Genomic DNA, 17,976 nt, shown 5'->3' on the forward strand with positions numbered 1-17,976 from the left:
ACTATTATATTCTGATCTAGACAATATACTTCACTTTCTGTGGTATCAAATAACACATGATTGCCATAACTGCTCCTACAATAGGGAGCATATCATGATCACCAGGAGATCCTTCTCAAGAGTTACATATCTTCATTCAAATCCATCCCAAGTTTCTAGCAGGTCTTTCCAAGAAGAGAAAAGAAAAACTTCAGGAGAAATTGGCACACCTAGGTTTTGAAACTCTCACTGTAATCTGTTACTTCCTTTTCCCATTTGTGTGGATAATAAATCCTACTTTCTTCATAATACTCAAGGGAACTAGTAATTGAGAATATGCCAATATTACATAGTTCCCATTACTTCTGGTCACTCTCCGAGGGACAGAGGGTGATATTTTCTGACCCAGCATTTTGTGATAAATTCACCCACCTTGGGCTATACCACTTCTCTAGACTGAAAGGGACATAATTATTTCTTTCCCTGAAAAAGCCATTTCCAAGTTTATCCATACCCCTACCCTTGAGGAGAGATCTGGTGGACTTAGCATGTCTAATTTCTTTGAAATAGAAACCAGACCTGCAGGAATTTGCACTGATTCTTGAAATAAACCAGTTTGCAGACTCTCTTGTCCCATCACTATATCAGAACAGTGGGCAGTGGACACTGTACATCAATCTACCTCCCAAGAGATATGTCAAAACCATGGCCGGGCTGAGGATGGCTGGGACCACCATGTTACTCATCATTCCCCACTAGACTGAACTGGAGGATTTTTCTGGCAGTCACATTTAGTTTCTGCTCATGGAGCAATGTTCAAAGGTGGAGAAATGGTGACTATCTATCACCAAGTCTTTGGAAAAGTTCATTTAACTTTCTTCCACTCCAATCAGAATAAAAGTCAGCTTTGAGTCAGCTTTTCTATAATTTTCAGAAAAGATACTGATATTTTTAAAGGAGAAATAAAGGAATATGTTTTGTTGAGTTATAGGTATGAATTCCAACAGGAAATTTAACAAAATTTACATAGAGATTCATGAAGCTCATGTTTTTCCTAGTTGTAAGTGGCTTTCTAAGGTCACATATATATGAAAACTTATTTCTTTAGTTCTTTCAATGGTCTATATTAGATCCACAAAAATACTTGTTATTTTTATAAGTCACAGCTGCATAATTATGAAATCAAATGGTCACACTGAGTAACCAAAGGAAAAACAGAGGGAAACATACAAAGAATCAAATTGCCATTGGTTTATAGTGAAATTTACAATTAAATAATGGGTGAAATATGAAAATTGTGGAAGGATTTTGTACACGTTTTTCTTTACTCTTTCCTGCTTAATTCTTTTGATACACCGAAATCACCTAATTAGCCTTGAGATTAGACCTGGAATTACACTGGAGTCTATTTTGTTATGAGCTAGAGGATTGAGCAGATTTACAGGGGCCTGTGCTCAAATCCAAGCTCTTCTTCAATTAATATAAATTACATACAGTAATGTAACCTCTCTGATAACCATTTTTCTCCTCTGTAACATGGTCTTAAGTATACCACCTTGCAGAGTGACAATACTGTGCATATAGACCTATCAGATAATAAGTGCTTAGTACTTGCTAGTTCCATTCTCATTTGCTAAAATAGCACATGGTTTATGCGTAACTTTTCCTACAGGTGCTTGGCGATACTTGCCTGCTCACAAGATGCCTATAACGCTGTCCTGCTCTTCTACTTGGTTGGCTGTGTGAAATTGATACCTCTTGGCATATTTCTCCACGATGTACACTTTTCAGTCCTGTTCTCAGTTTGCAGCTTTCTAGCCTCCCCTCAGTGCTGTTGTCTGTGTCCTAAGTATGCCAGGAAGAGGAAAACAACAGCATTTATCTTTGTCCAATTGTATGCTTAGTATTTTCACTACCTTCTGTTGATTAACACCCATATCTACTTGGCCATTAGTGGCTAGAACACAATGTTCATGGTAAATAGGCATATAAAATAAAATTCCAACCTTATGGCAAAGAAGAATCGCTTTCAATCTCTTAAAAAGAAGAAAACATTAGTCTGTCTACTCACACTGCTCATGTGCAGTTTTCTAGAGTTCTTTCTGAAATATCGTGTAGGGATGAGTTCTAAGTCATTTTGTGCTTTGAATGCCTGTGATGCATTCACTCTATGTCTGAAATTACAAAATCTCCCATAACAATAGGATAGAGTCTTCTCTTTTCCTTGTGGCTGGAGCTGAGTTGCATGCACATTCCAATGAGAATTTCATGCTCACCTGAGAGCATTATCCCTTAACACTACTTGGAGTTACTTCCTTTCCATTAGTTACCAGGAAGAATGTCCTCTGTGGACCTAGAACTCATTGTGATATCCGCAAAACATTATTTTTATTCTGCCATAGCACCATGATTATTCAGTGAAATTTGTTCTTATTTATCCAAAAAAAAAAAATCAAGTAATTGAAATCCAACTTATTCAAATACAGCTTGGAATGTGGATAATTCTCTTAGGTATATTTTACTTTCTACTCACTAGCATCTATTTTTTTTTTTTTTTTTTTTTTTTTTTTTTAAATATTTTATTTTTTCCTTTTTCTCCCCAAAGCCCCCCGGTACATAGTTGTGTATTCTTCGTTGTGGGTTCTAGTTGTGGCATGTGGGACGCTGCCTCAGCGTGGTCTGATGAGCAGTGCCATGTCCGCGCCCAGGATTCGAACCGACGAAACACTGGGCCGCCTGCAGCGGAGCGCGTGAACTTAACCACTCGGCCACGGGGCCAGCCCCTAGCATCTATTTTATAGTTCTGAAATTTTGCCAAGTCCCATAAGTCTTCTGTCCTATATACAGGGCTAGAAGGAGGGTATCTTACAGGCTACTGTCCAGGGAATCAGTTAGAAGAAAGCTAGAAAAGAAGATGAACACATCAAATGATTGTTGTGACTGCTTTCTCATGAAGTAACTCTTCTGTAGAAGGCCTTGCTGAACAGGAAAATCCACTGTAATCAAAAATCTCCTTTCGCCGCAGCACCACTCAAAATTTTTTTCCCAGTATTTCATGAAATTTTTAAAACATAGAGCCATGCTGAAACAATTATACTGTTAGCATCTGTGTATCTACTGCTTAGATTGTTCTGAGTATCTACTGTTGTATAATAAACTACCCCAAAACTTAGTGGATTTAAACAACTGAATTAGTATAGACAGAGCTCTATAGAGATGACAGAGACATTGAATGTTTTGTTCATTCTAATATGATTGTTTATGCTGGCTATTGTCTGAGACCTAAAACAGGGATTCAGCCTTTCTGCATTGTGCGTAGTGACTGGGCTCTGCGAGTGAGCATTCCATGGGAGCCAAGTGGATGCCATACAACTTTTATGCCCTACCTCACTTGAACTGCATTCTTTTCATTCAGACATCTATAAAGTATCATCCAGGTTCTAGGAGTTGGAAATATATTACAACTCTTGATGGGACAGTGACAAAGTTCTGGAAGAGTCTATGGGATTAGAATTATTGCTGTCATCATTTCTGGAAAATCCATTATGCCATCCATTAAGATTTTACTATATTTGCTTTATTACATACCTCTTTGTACTTTGTCCGTCTATTAATCATCTTATTTTTTATGATACACATCAAAGGAAATTGCAGGCGTAAGTACACTTCCTCTTAAACACTTTTGTACACATATCAATAACTAGAGTTCAATACCTTTTACATGTTTCGTTATATGCAAGTTTATGGAAATTTACATAAAGTGAAATATACAAATATTAAGTGTACAATAACTACATATTGGTAAATGCATTGGCCTGTGTAACTCAACTATCGCTAATCATACAGTATATTAGCATTAGCCCAGGAACTTCCCCCCTACCCCTCCCCAGTTAGTCCTAGCTCCTCCATATAGAGGGACCCATTGTTCTAATTATTTTTCCATCATGGCATAGTTTTGCAGGTTCTAGAATTTCATACAAATGGAATCATACAGTATGCCCTCTTTTATATAAAGTTTCATAATTATTTTAGTATATACAAATGCAACTGATTTTTGTATGTTGATTTTGTATTCTGTAACTTTACTGAATTCATTTATTAGTTTTAATAGTTTTTTGAGTAGTCTTTAGGATTTTCTGTATATTAGATCATGTTATCTGAAAACAGAGACAATTTTACACCTTCATTTCCAATTTGGATGCCTTTTATTTCTTTATCTTGCTTAATCACTCTGGCTAGGACTTCTAGGACTATATTGAATAGAAGTGGCAAGACTGGGCATCTTTGATTTTTTCCTGATCTTAGAAGAAGAGGATTTCAGCTTTTTACCATTGACTACGATGTTAGCTGTGGGCTTGTCACTTATGGCCTTCATTGTGTTGAGATACATTGCCTCTGTATGTGATTTATTGAGCGTTTTATGTCATGAAATGGTGTTGAATTTTGCCAAGTGCTTGTTCTGAATCTATTGAGATGATCATATATTTTTACCCTCCATGCTTTTAGCATGGTGTATCCTGTTATTAGTCGACAAAATGAAAAGGCAACCTACAAAGTGGGAGAAAATATTTGCCAACCATATGACTGACTAGGGGTTACTATCAAAATATATAAGGAACTCAAAAATAGATAGAAAAAACAGACAAACCAATAACCTGATTAAAAAGTGGTTAAAGGAACTGAAAAGACAATTCTCCAAAGAAAACATACAAATAGCTAATAGGGTTATGAAAAGGTGCTCAACATCACTAGTCATCAGGGACGTGCAAATCAAAACCATAATGAGACATCACCTCACTCCTATTAGAATGGCTAGTATAAAAAAGACAAGAAATAACAAGTGTTAGAGAGGATGTGGAAAAAAGGGAACTCGTACACTGTTGATGGGAATATAAATTGGTGTATCCATTATGGAAAATAATATGAAAGCTCATTAAAAAATTAAAAATAGAACTACCATGTGAAGCAGCAATTTCATTCTGGGTATATACCTGAAGGAAGTGAAATTAATATCTCAAATAGGTATCCACATTTCCATGTTCATTGCTACATTATTCACAATAGCATAGATACAGAAACAACTTAAGTGTCCTTTGATAGATGAACAGATAAAGAAATTCAGGTATATAAAATATGGAATATTATTCAGCCTTAAAGAGAAAAGGAAATCTTACCATTTGCAATAATGTGGATGAACTTGGAGGACATTATGTTAAGTGAAATAAGTCAGAGACAGAAAGACAAATACTGAATGAAATCTATGTGAAATCTAAAAAAGTTGAACTTAGGGAAACAAAGACTAGAATGATAGTTTCCAGGGTTGAAGAGGTGGGAAAAATGGGTTGGTGTTGGTCATAGAGTAAAAACTTCCAGTTATAAAGTGAGCAAGTTCTAGAAATCTAATGTATTATGTGTAACTATACTTAACAATAATGTATTGAATACTTGAAATTTGCTAAAGGAGTAAATCTTAAAAGTTCTCATCACAAGAAACAAATTTTTGTAACTATATGTGGTGATAGATGTTAACTAGACTTATTCTGATGATCATTTCACAATATATACATATTTCAAATCATTATGTTGTACACTTGAAACTGAGATAAGGTTATATGTCAATTATACCATAATAAAAAATGACTGCAGGGTCTTCCTGGTGGTGTGGTGATTAAGTTTGTGTTTTCCACTTCAGTGGCCCAGGGTTTGTGGGTTCACCACTCATCAAGCCATGCTGTTGCAGTGTCTCACATACAAAAGACAAGAAGATTGGCACAAATGTTAGCTCAGCAACAATCCTCCTCACCAAAAACAAAAAAGACTGAATTAAGAAAATAGGAATAACTCAAATAAACTACCTAACTTTACATCTCAAAGAATTAAAAAAAGAAGAACAAAAGAAGCCCAAAATTAGCAGAAGGAAGGAAATGGCAAGGATAAGAGAAGAAATAAATGAAATAGAGACCAGAAAAAAAATAGAAAAGATCAACAAATCTAAGAGCTGTTTCTTTGAAAAAATAAACAAAATTGACAAGCCCTTAATTAGAGAGTAACTAAGAAAAAAGAGAGAAGACTCAAATAAAATCAGAAATGAAACAGGGACATTACAACTGATACCACAGAATTATAAAGGATCATAAGAGACTACTATGAACAACTATATGGCAACAAACTGAATAACCTAGAAGAAATGAATAAATTCCTAGAAAGATACAACCTAACAAGACGAAACATGAAGAAATAGAAAATCTGAACACCAATAACAAGAAAGGGATTGAAGCAGTAATCAAAAACCTTCAAAGGAGAACCAAGGACCAGATTGTTTCACTGGTGAATCCTACCAAACATTTAAAGAAGAATTAATGCCAATCTTCCTCAAACTCTTCTCCAAAATTGAAGAGTAGAGAATGCTCCCAAACTCATTTTATGAGGCTCATATTACCTATATAGCAAAGCCAGATAAGGACATTGCAAAAAAGCAAATTACAAGCCAATAGCCTGATGAACATAGAAGCAAAATTCTCAATAAAATAGTATCAAACTGAATGCAAGAGCATGTTAAAATTACCATAAATCATGATAAAGTGAGTTTTATCTCTGGATGTAAGGATGGTTCAACAAATGCAAATGTTAAATATGGTACACCACATTAATAGAATGAAAGATAAAAATTTTATGCTCATCTCAATATGCAGAAAAATAATCTACAAAATTCAACATTGTTTATAATAAAAACACACAATATAATAAAAACACACAAATTGGGCATAGAAGGAACGTACCTCAACATTATAAAGGCCATATATGGCAAGCCCACAGCTAACATTATACTTAGTGGTGAAAGATTGAAAGCTTTCCTTCTAAAAATAGGAATAAGACAAGAATGCCCACTCTCATTACTCCTATTTAACATAGTTCTGGAAGTCCTAGACTGAGCAGTTAGTCAAGATAAAGAAAGAAAAGAGATCCAAATTAGAGCAAAAGAAGTAAAATTGTCTCTATTTTTATATAACATGATCTTATATATAGTAAATCCTAAAGACTCACCAAAGAACTGCTAGAACTAATAAACAAATTCAGTAGAGCTGCAGGGTACAATATCAACATACAAAAATCAATTGTGTTTCTATACACTAACAATGGTGGATTATGAAAATATAGTGTTGAAAAACACGTTTTGATTTGTTTTCTACATGCATATATGTGTAAATACAAACATACATGCATGCACACAGACACATATTAAAAATATTTTACTATTTTTTTTTGAACTAGAAAAATGGTGATGCCAGGACAATTAGATAATACTTCCTTAGGGCTTCCGCATTTCTTTATTTCTCAGGCTATAAAGGGTGGGATTAAGCAGAGGTGTCAGCACTGTACGTGTCACAGCCATCAGCTTATCTTATGGAATGAGTCACTGTCCTTGGGCCTCAAATAAACAAAGCAAGCAAATCCATAGTGGATGCACACTACAGTGATTTGGGAAGAGCAAGTTTAGAAGGCCTTATATTTCCCTTTTAAGAAGGCATCTTCAAAAATATGGACCCAGAGATCTCTTCAAGATGGTGGCATAGACAAACTCTGAACTCAGCTTCTGCCATGAACACAACCAGGTTACAGTTATTCTTGGAAAAATTATCCCAGAGAGAGAACCAAAAACTGGATAAAAAGAACCCCAAAAAAGGGACAGTCCTGACTGAAGTGGAAGAGGCAGAAATTCCTTCTGGAGAGGAAAAAAAGCACCTTTGTGAGTGGTAGAGCTTCAGAGCCAGCTAGGCGGGAGACACCCTAAGGTATACAGCCTTCCCTGGAGAAGTGGGGACCTGAGCAGGGGCACATTACCTCTATATGCATCCTTCAAACTCAGCACAACTGAGAGCAGTGTCATACTATCTGGCTTTGCTTGCTAACAATGGGGAACACCCCCAGAAAAGCTATCAATATAAGAGGAATAAAGCCAGCACTTAAAGGGCCCACACACAAATTCATCTGTCCCAGAGAGTAACCCAAAATCACCATAAAGAAAGGCGAACAGTCCTTTGGTGAAAATAGACTCACCTGGTAGGCTCTGGGTGCATTTAGGTGAGAGGTGAGACCTCTCTGGAGACTGAGACACTGGTGGTAGTCATTGTTGTGACCTAATACAGGTGTGCTGACACAGACACTAGCAGATGCCTTTGGAGTTTTTCCTCTGGCCTGTTAGCCCAGGGGTCTGCCACATCCACTAGAGTGCAGATTTAATCCAGTTCAGCCAGGGTAGGCAGCATACCCTGGGGACCAGCCCCATACAATAACAAGCCCTTGGGCAACTTTTCAGCCTGCATAGACTGGGTGCCTGGATCCTCTACAGGCAGGTGAGTGTGTCTGCCTCTGTGAGAGAGGGCCTGTGTGAGTACCAGGTGAACTGTGGGTGTGGTGGTGGAGAGGTGGGGGTCTCTGCAGTGGGGTGACTGGGTACACTCCAGGGGGTCAGGAAGTGTGCATGGGCCAGGACTGTGTTGACAGTGTGTGTGGACATGTAGGGGGTGGGGTTTATCAGTGGCAGAAGACCCGTTCTTCACAAACAGCCATAAAGGGGATTGGCCTCACCTTCCAAAGCCTGAAACAATTGGGTTCTCCCATGCATGGGGTCAGCCCTACACAGCTGCAATTCTAAGAGAGCTGACAACAACTGTGCAGGCCTGATGCCTACAGCAACTTTAAGCCCCTGAGCCTAGCAACCAGCTACACTGGGTGCCTACTTATTTAACAGGAAAACTGCAACAGGAGTGTGCTATTAGACGTTGAAGCAAATGGTGCTGAGGCTCCCAAACCTGATTTACAAACAGCTAGTCAGGGAAGGAAAGCATAGACTCCCTGAGTACCTGCAGTAAGAGCAACCCTGCCACAGCAGAAGGACACAAGTAGCCCACACAGGCGTCACTTGGAACATTTGGACTGGTGATAAGAGGGAAGCACAATGCTGGGCCTCAAAAGGCATCTCTTACATAAGGCTAATTCTCCAAGAACAGGAGACATAGCTGACTCACCTAATACATAGATATAAGCACAGAGAAAGAGATATAATGAGGAGGCAAAGGAATACGTTCCAAGCAAGGGAACAGGAAAGAGCCTCAGAAAAAGAACTAAATGAAACAGAAACAAGCAATCTACCTCACAAAGAGTTCAACAAAAACTCATAAGGATGCTCACTGATATTGGGAGAAGACTAGATGAACACAATGAGAACATCAACAAAGAATTTGAAAATATAAAAAATAACCAATCAGAAATGAAGATTACAACACTGGAAATGAAAAATTCACTAGAGGGACTCAATAGCAGAGCAGATAATACAGAAGAATGGATCAGCGAGCTGGATAAAAGATTAGGAGAAAAACCCCAGCTGAACAGATAAACGCTAAAAGAATTAAAAAGAATGAGAACAGTCTAAAGAAACTCAGGGACAATGTCAAGCCCACTAACATTCGTATTATAGATGTCCTGGAAGGAGAAGAGAGAGACAAAGGGGTAGAGAATCTACTTGAAGAAATAATAGGTGAAAACTTTCCTAACCTAAGGAAGAAAACAGATATGCAAATATAGGAAGCACAGAAAACACCAAACAAAATAAACCCAAAGAGGCCCCCACCAAGACACATTATAATTAAAATGTCTAAAATTGGGGCCAGCTCCATGGCAAAGTGGTTAAGTTCATACGCTCCACTTCAGTGGCCCAGAGTTTCACCGGTTTGGATCCTGGTCGTGGCCATGGCACCACTCATCAGGCCATGCTGAGGCAGCATCCCACGTGGCACAACCAGAAGGACCTACAACTAGAATATACAACTATGTACTGGGGAGCTTTGGGGAGAAAAGAAAAAAAAAGATTGGCAACAAATATTAGCTCAGGTGCAATCTTTGGGGAAAAAAAGTCCAAAATTAAAGATAAAGAAAAAATCCTAAAAGCGACAAGATAAAGGCAACATGTGACATACAAAGGAAAGCCCATAAGGCTATCAGAAGACTTATAAGCTGAAACTCTGCAGGCTAGAAGAGAGTGTCATGACTTATTTAAAGTGCTGAAAGGAAAAACACCTACAGCCAAGAGTACTCTATCCAGCAAGGTTATCATTCAGAATGGAAGGAGAGAAAAGAGTTTCCAAGACAAGCAAAAATTAAAGGAGTTTATCACCAAGAAATCAGCTCTACAAGAAATTCTGAAGGGACTTATTTAAGTGGGAAGGAGAAAACCACAAATAAGGATAATAAAATTATCAAAAAAAAAAAAAAAACAGTCAATAAAACCACTGGTAAAGGCAAAATACAGTAAAGGTAGCAGATCAACCACCTATGAAGATAATATGAAAGTTAAAAGACAAAAGTAGTAAAATTACCTATTTTAATGACAAGAGGGTAATGGATAGACACACACAAAATAAGAGATTAAATATGATTTCAAAAACATAAAATGTTGGAGGAGGGGAGTGAAGGAGTACAGCTTTTAGAAAGGGGTCAAACTAAAGAGACTATCAACTCAATATAGATTACTATGTATGTAGAATATTACATATGAACCTCATGGTAATCACAAACCAGAAACCTATAATAAATGAACAAATAAGTAAGAGGAAAGAAATCAAACATATTACTAAAGAAAGCCATCAAACCACAAGTGAAGAGAGCAAGAGAAGACAAAAGTAACAGAGAAGAACTATTAAAACACCCAGAAAAAGTAACAAAATGGCAATAAATACATATTTATCAATACCTACCTTAAATTTCAATGGACTAAATGCTCCAATCAAAAGGTAAAGTCTGGCTGATTGGATAAAAAAACAAGACCCATATATGTGCTGCATCCAAGAGACACACTTCAGACCTAAGGACAGTTACAAACTGAAAGTGAAAGGACGGAAAAAGATACTCCATGCAAATGGCAAAGAAAAGAAAGCTGAGGTAGCAACACCTATATCAGACAAAATAGACTCTAAGACAAAAACTGTAGCAAGAGACAAAGAAGGGCACTGCATAATGATAAAGGAAACAATCGAACAAGAGGATATGATACTTGTAAATATCTATGCACCCAACATAGGAGCACCTAAATATACAAAGTAATTATTAACATACATAAAAGGAGAAATAGACAGTAACACAATAATAGTAGAGGACTTTAACACCCCACTTACACCAATGGATATATCATCCAAACAGAAGATCAATAAGGAAACATTGGCCTTAAAGAACACATTAGACCAGATGGACTTAGTAGATCTATATAGAACATTCCATCCAAAACCCACAGATGCACATTCTTTTCAAACGTACATGGAACGTTTTGCAGGATTGATCACACATTAGGCCACAAAACCAGTCTCAAATTTAAGAAGATCAAAATAATACCAAGCATTTTTTCTGTCCACAACAGTATGAAACTAGAAATCAACTACAGGAAGAAAATCAGAAAAGCCACAAAAATGTAGAGATTAAACAAAATGCAACTGAACAATGATTGGGTCAATGAATAAATCAAGGGATAAGTCAAAAAATACCTGAAGACAAAAGAAAATGAAAATATAACATGGCAAAATCTATGGGATACAGCAAAAGCGATTCTAAGAGGGAAGTTTATAGCTATTCAGGCCTACCTCAAAAAACAACAAAAATCTCAAATAAACAATCTAGCACTGCACCTAAAGGAACTGGAAAAATCAGAACAGACAAAGTTCAAATTAGCAGAAGGAAGGAAATAATAAAATTCGGACCAAAAATGAACTAAATAGAGACTAAGAAAACAATAGAAAAATCAATGAAACCAAGAGCTGGTTCCTTGAAAATATAAACAAAATTGGCAAACCTTTAGCTAGACTCACCAAGAAAAAAAAGAGTGAAGCCTCAAATAAATAAAATCAGAAATGAAAGAGGAGAAATTACAACGGACACCTCAGAAATACAAAAGATTATAAGAGAATACTATGAAAAGCTATATGCCAACAAATTGGATAATCTAGAAGAAATGGATAAATTCTTAGAATCATACAACCTTCCAAAACTGAATCAAGAAGAAGTAGAGAATTTGAATAGACCAATCACCAGGAAGGAGATTGAAACAGCAATCAAAAACCTCCCCAAAAATAAAAGTCCGGCACCAGATGGCTTCCCTGGTGAATTCTATCAAATATTCAAGGAAGACAATATCTATCATTCTCAAATTCTTCCAAAAAATTGAAGAGAAAAGGAAACATCCTAACTAATTATTTGAAGCCAATATTATCCTGATATCAAAACCAGGCAAGGACCACAAAATAAAAGAGAAAATTACAGACCAATATCACTGCTATTCATTGATGCAAAAATCCTCGACAAAATACTAGCATATCAAATACAACAATACATTAAAAAGATAATACACCATGATCCAGTGGGATTTATTCCAGGGATGCAGGAATGGTTCAGCATCCACAAATCTATCGACGTGATACACCACATTAACAACGTGAAGAATAAAAATCACATGATCATATCGATAGATGGAGAGAAAGCATTTGACTAGGTATAGTATGCATTTATGATAAAAACTCTAAATAAAATGGGTATAGAAGGATGATACCTCAACATAATAAAGGCCGTATATGACAAATCCACAGATAATATCATTTTCAATGGAGAAAAACTGAAACCTATCCCTCGAAGAACAGGAACCAGACAAGGATGCCCACTGTCATCACTCTTACTTAACATAGTATTGGAAGTCTTAGCCAGAACAATCAGGCAAGAAAAAGAAATAGAAGGGATCCAAACTGGAAAAGAAGAAGTGAAACTGTCACTCTTTGCTGACAGCATGATTTTATATTATAGAAAACCCTGAAGAATCCACTAAAAAATGTTTAGAAATTATAAGTGAATAGAGTCAAATTGCGGGATACAAAATCAACATACAAAAATCAGTTGTGTTTCTATATACTGTAACAAAGATGTAGCAGAAAGAGAAATTTAAAATACAATCCCATTACAATTGAAACAAAAAGAATAAAATACCTAGGAATAAACTTAACCAAAGAGGTGAAAGGCCTATATACTGAAGAACACTGTTGAAAGAAATTGAAGAAGACAGAAAGAAATGGAAAGATATGCTGTGCTCTTGGCTTGGACGAATTAACATAGCTAAAATTTCCATACCTCCCATAGCAATCTGTAGATCCAGTGCATTCCCTATCAAAGTTCCAACAACGTTTTTCACAGAAACAGAACAAAGAATCCTAACATTCACGTGGAACAATAAAAGACTCCAAATAGCCAAAGGAATCCTGAGGAAAGAACAAAGATGGAGGTATCACACTCCCTGATTTCAAAATACACCACAAAGCTGAAGTAACCAAAACAACATAGTTCTGGCACAAAAACCGACACACAGATCAATGGAACAGAATTAAGAGCCCAGAAATAAACCCAAACATTTATGGACAGCTAATTTTTGACAAGGGAGCCAAGAGCATACAATGGAGAAAGGAGAGTGTCTTCAATAAATATTGTTGGGAAAACTGGACAACTACACGCAAAAGAATTAAAGTAGACCATTATTTTTTACCATGCATAAAAATCTACTCAAAATGGATTAAAGACTTGAATGTAATACCTGAAACCATGAAACTTCTAGAAGAAAACATAAGCAGTATGTTCTTTGACATCAGTCAATAGAAAAAATAAGCAAATTGCACTACATCAAACTAAAAGCCTTCTGCACAGCAAAGGAAACCATCAACAAAACGAAAAGACAACCTAGCAATTTGGAGAAGATATTTGCAAACCATATATCAAATAAGATGTTAATATCCAAAATATACAAAGAACTCATAGGTCTCAAGAACGAAAAAAACAACAACTCAATTAAAAAATGGGAAAAGATCTGAACAGAGATTTGTCCAAAGAAAATATATGGATGGCAAACAGGCACATGAAAAGATGTTCAACATCACTAATTATTAGGGAAATGCAAATCAAAACTTCAATGAGATATCACCTCACTGTGGTCAGAATGGCTATAATTAACAAGACAGGAAACAATAAGTGTTGGAGAGGGTATGGAGAGAAGGGAACCCTCAGACACTGCTAGTGTGAGTGCAAAGTGGTGTGGTCACTATGGAAACCAGTATGGATTTTCCTCAGAAATTTAAGAATAGATCTACCATATGATCCAGCTATTCCACTGCTGGGTATTTATCCAAAGAACTTGAAAACACAAATGCATAAAAATACATGCACCCCTATGTTCACTGCAGCATTATTCACAATAGCCAAGACTTGGAAGCACCCTAGGTGCCCATCAAGCAACAAATGGATAAAGAAGATGTGGTATATATACACAATGAAATACTACTCAGCCACAAGAAATGATGAAATCTGTCCATTTGTGACAACATGGATGGACCTTGAGGGTATTATGCTAAATGAAATAAGTTAGAGGGAGAAAGTCAAATACTGTATGATCTCACCCATAAGTAGAAGATAAAAACAATGACAAACATATACATAGAAACAGAAATTGGATTAGTGGTTACCAGAGGGGACAGGGAGAGGGAGGAGGGTGAAAGGGATGATTAGGCACATGTGTATGGTGATGGATTGCAATTAGTCTTTGGACGGTGAACATTATGTAGTCTACACAGAATTTGAAATATATTATGAAGTACACCTGAAAGTCATATAATGTTATAATCCAATCTTACTGCAATTAAAAAAAAAAAGAAAAAGAAAAAAGAAAAAAATATGGACCCAATGAAGATATAGGAAATCCTAAGTAAAATAAAGCTGCCCAGCAATACAAAGGCAGAGAGCACAAAAATAGCCATTTCATGATACAAAGTGTAATTACAAGCAAGGAAGACCACATGTGAGATGTCACAGAAGTGCTGGATGGGTTGGAGCCACAGCAAGACAAATTGAATACAGTGATGATAACGCACAGAGAAACCAGGAAGCCAACCATCCAAGAGGCCAACATGAGCTGAAAGCAGATCTTATGGGTCATCTCGATGGCATAGGGCAGTGGCTTGCGAATGACAGTGTAATGGTCATAAGGACATGGCAGCCATGGTGAAGCAGTTATTGCCTGACAAGCCAAGGAAGAAAAACATCTGTGTGGCACACTCAGGAAGAGAAATGGTCTTGCTGTCTGATAACAAGTCCACTAACATTTGGGGGAGGATTACCACAGTGGTATAAGTTTCTGAAAAGGACGGCCACAGAAGAAAAAGTACATGGGGTGTGAAGGTTGTAACTAAGCTTGATGGCTACCATTATGATACACTTGCAGCTAGGATGGTCAGTTGCAAGAAGGAAATCACCACAAAGCGTACACTCAGCAGTTCTGAGATACTGGAAAATCCCCATAAAAGGAATGTGTTCACCTTGGTACGATTGCGCATCTTCCTGGTGGGCACAGCAACTTTGCTCCAAAGGTACAGAGAGTCTTGAGGTTAAGTCACTGAGATGGTTGTAAAAAGCTCTTGCTGCACCAAAGTCACCTAGGTTTAATCTTGGGCATCTTGGAAATTAATTGTAAGGCAACTGTTAATGAGAAAGCCTGAGAAAAAGGAGCTAGATACACCTGGATGAAGTCGAGATGATGAGTCTGAGTGGTAAGGAGAATGATCCTAGCATTAGAAAATGTATAAATTACATAGAGTGGGCCTAAATATTCTCCTGGTTTCTACTCACAAAAGCACTCTTTATGTTTCTCTTTTCCAACCAGGATCTGCATCTAAGAGGGAAAAAATGAATAAAATTGCTTTGTTCTCACTCACTGGATTTTGTGTTGCCACATTTTTCAAATGCTTTTTGTGATCTAATGATACACTGGCACTCAGAGGTCCTTAATAAACTCTTTATTGAATGAATACAATATTTCATAAATTTAACTAATTTTAAATTAATATGCCATTTAAAAATTATGGAGTAGTAAGTGAAAATTCCCAAAAGAACTTAAACATTTCTTTCAAGGCAACACTATCTTCATCAGTGTCCCCATGATACAGTGGCTCCAAGGGTGATAACTGTGACAATGACTAGACTAGATAAACGAATTTAACACATTATAACTTATGCTGGGTTCCTATCCATGGTAATAAATGAAGCTTGAGATATACAACATAATTAGTTCTTAATACAATAGTTCTTGAGACATACCAATAATTTTTAAGTTCGTAATAACTTTCATAGAACTTCTTTTCCAAATGCCAAATATAATATTATGTACTAATTTAGAATCAAAATAATATTTTTTTGAGGAAGATTAGCCCTGAGCTAACATCTGCCACCAATCTTCTTCTTTTTGCTGAGGAAGATTGGCCATGAGCTAACACCTGTGCCCATCTTCCTCTATTTTATATGTGGGATGCCTGACACAATGGCTTGATAAGCGATGTGTAGTTCTGCTCTCAGTATCTGAACTGGCAAACCCCAGGCCACGGAAGTGGAGCATGTGAACTTAACTGCTGTGCCACCAGGCGGACCCTAAAACCAAAATAATTTTGAAGACACTATCTCATTCTACAATGGCTTTTCTGGTCATTATGTCAACTTTTGAGTTTTTAGAAGAAGCTCTAGGACCTTTTCTAGCTGGTATACTTGTTACATGATTTGCTTTGAAGGACAGATCTGAAGAGAATCAACTCAAATTCCTCAGATCAATTTGGCAAGTCACATTTCTATTTCAATTGTTTATTAAACACCCAATCTTGTAGGAGGTGAGGGCAGAAAAGTTATATGAAGGACTTTCCATAGAATTTTGATTTTTAACTTCAGTCACTGCTAAAGTTGAAGAGAAAGAATAATAGTAAGGAATCCTAAACAGTATATTTGTTCAGAATTATGTATAGTGTCTGCATGGCACGTAAGTCCCAGATGACAAGCGTCATCCTCTTTATGGTAAAAGGTTAACAAAATCCTTTGACTTTTTTAGACAAAAGTGATCTTTTTGAACTTTCTTTTCCCCCTAAATCCTGACAAAAATGGAATGTCAGCTGTGTTACATACAACATGGCTTATAACAAAAATGATTCTTTAATTGTAATATGCATCTGGACTGGAAAGACAATATACGAAATATATTCTTCCCTGAGTGCAGTGAACTGGAAACAATGCTTGCAGGGACTCTGAAATTATATCTGACAGTTACAGGATATATCGGTCCCAGTTATGGTCATGAGACTTCTAAGGTAGAATGGCTCCTCTGCCTGAGCTGTCTTCTGGGATCCAATGTGAAAACCTGTGAGGATTATCCTTGCCAAAGAGAAATGCACAATACAACTGCAGGCACGGTGAAATTTTCAGTTATGCAGTTCTACGTGGGTGTTTTGTACATTATTTAGTCATCACTTTTGGTTTTATATGATTGTTCCCATTTAAAGTTTCACCTTGCTGCTAGCAACCCCTTCCACTGGCATTCCGTGTCTGTCCCAAACTCAGAAGCTTGCATTACTAGAAGAGTGCATGAGAGTATGGGCAGCATCTCCAGCAACTCCTCACATTTCTGCTTCCCTTCATTTACCCACTAGGCTGCCACTGGCTCCTTCAGTAGTGGGTTCAGAGAAGGGACAAGAGGTAAGCAACAGCAAAAGCTATACTTGACCAGAGATCCAGCCATCTTCTCAATGTTAGGCCTTTTCAGGCATGAGTCAGATGTCATTCCTTTGCATTCCAGGGCTTACATGTCAAACTTGGAGTGATTCTGAGATACTTCCTTAATTGTTTTGTGATTGGGGATGGGGCATTTCTGTCTTAGTTTGAATTTCCTGGAGGGCAGAGCCTGAGACGAGGATTTGGCATGAGGCACTTTATGAGGGAGGTGACCCAAGGAAGCAGGAGTGAGGAAATAAGAGCAGTGAGACAGGCAAGGAGCAAAACCCAGCACAAGGTCACCGCTGTAGCAACAGTGGCTTGATTCCACTGGGACATGTGAGAAGTCCAGAGATTGCCTTCCAGAATTTTTAAATTGAAGAATGAGGAAGGATGTCT

General features: G+C 37.1%; 1 protein-coding gene and 1 pseudogene across 7 annotated transcripts in view; both read right to left on the reverse strand.

Moving 5' to 3' along the window:
- OVCH2 (ovochymase 2) overlaps positions 1-13,199 on the reverse strand; it is a 63,894-nt gene extending 50,695 nt beyond the window's left edge. For 3 of the 7 annotated variants that reach the window (XM_070626226.1, XM_070626221.1, XM_070626225.1), the window contains exons 1-2: positions 13,141-13,199; positions 1,670-1,824 (exon numbers count right to left, since the gene is read on the reverse strand). The gene's annotated coding sequence lies outside the window, so the exon portion shown is untranslated. The remainder of the gene's footprint in view (positions 1-1,669; positions 1,825-13,140) is intronic. The other 4 variants (XM_070626223.1, XM_070626222.1, XM_070626220.1 and 1 more) reach the window with 4 other exon arrangements.
- A 1,347-nt stretch (positions 13,200-14,546) lies between these two features.
- LOC139084204 (olfactory receptor 10T2-like) lies at positions 14,547-15,386 on the reverse strand (annotated as a pseudogene).
- Positions 15,387-17,976: the final 2,590 nt, after the last annotated feature.

The sequence above is a fragment of the Equus przewalskii genome, chromosome 6 (assembly GCF_037783145.1).
Source record: "Equus przewalskii isolate Varuska chromosome 6, EquPr2, whole genome shotgun sequence".
Classification (NCBI taxonomy): Eukaryota; Metazoa; Chordata; class Mammalia; order Perissodactyla; family Equidae; genus Equus; species Equus przewalskii.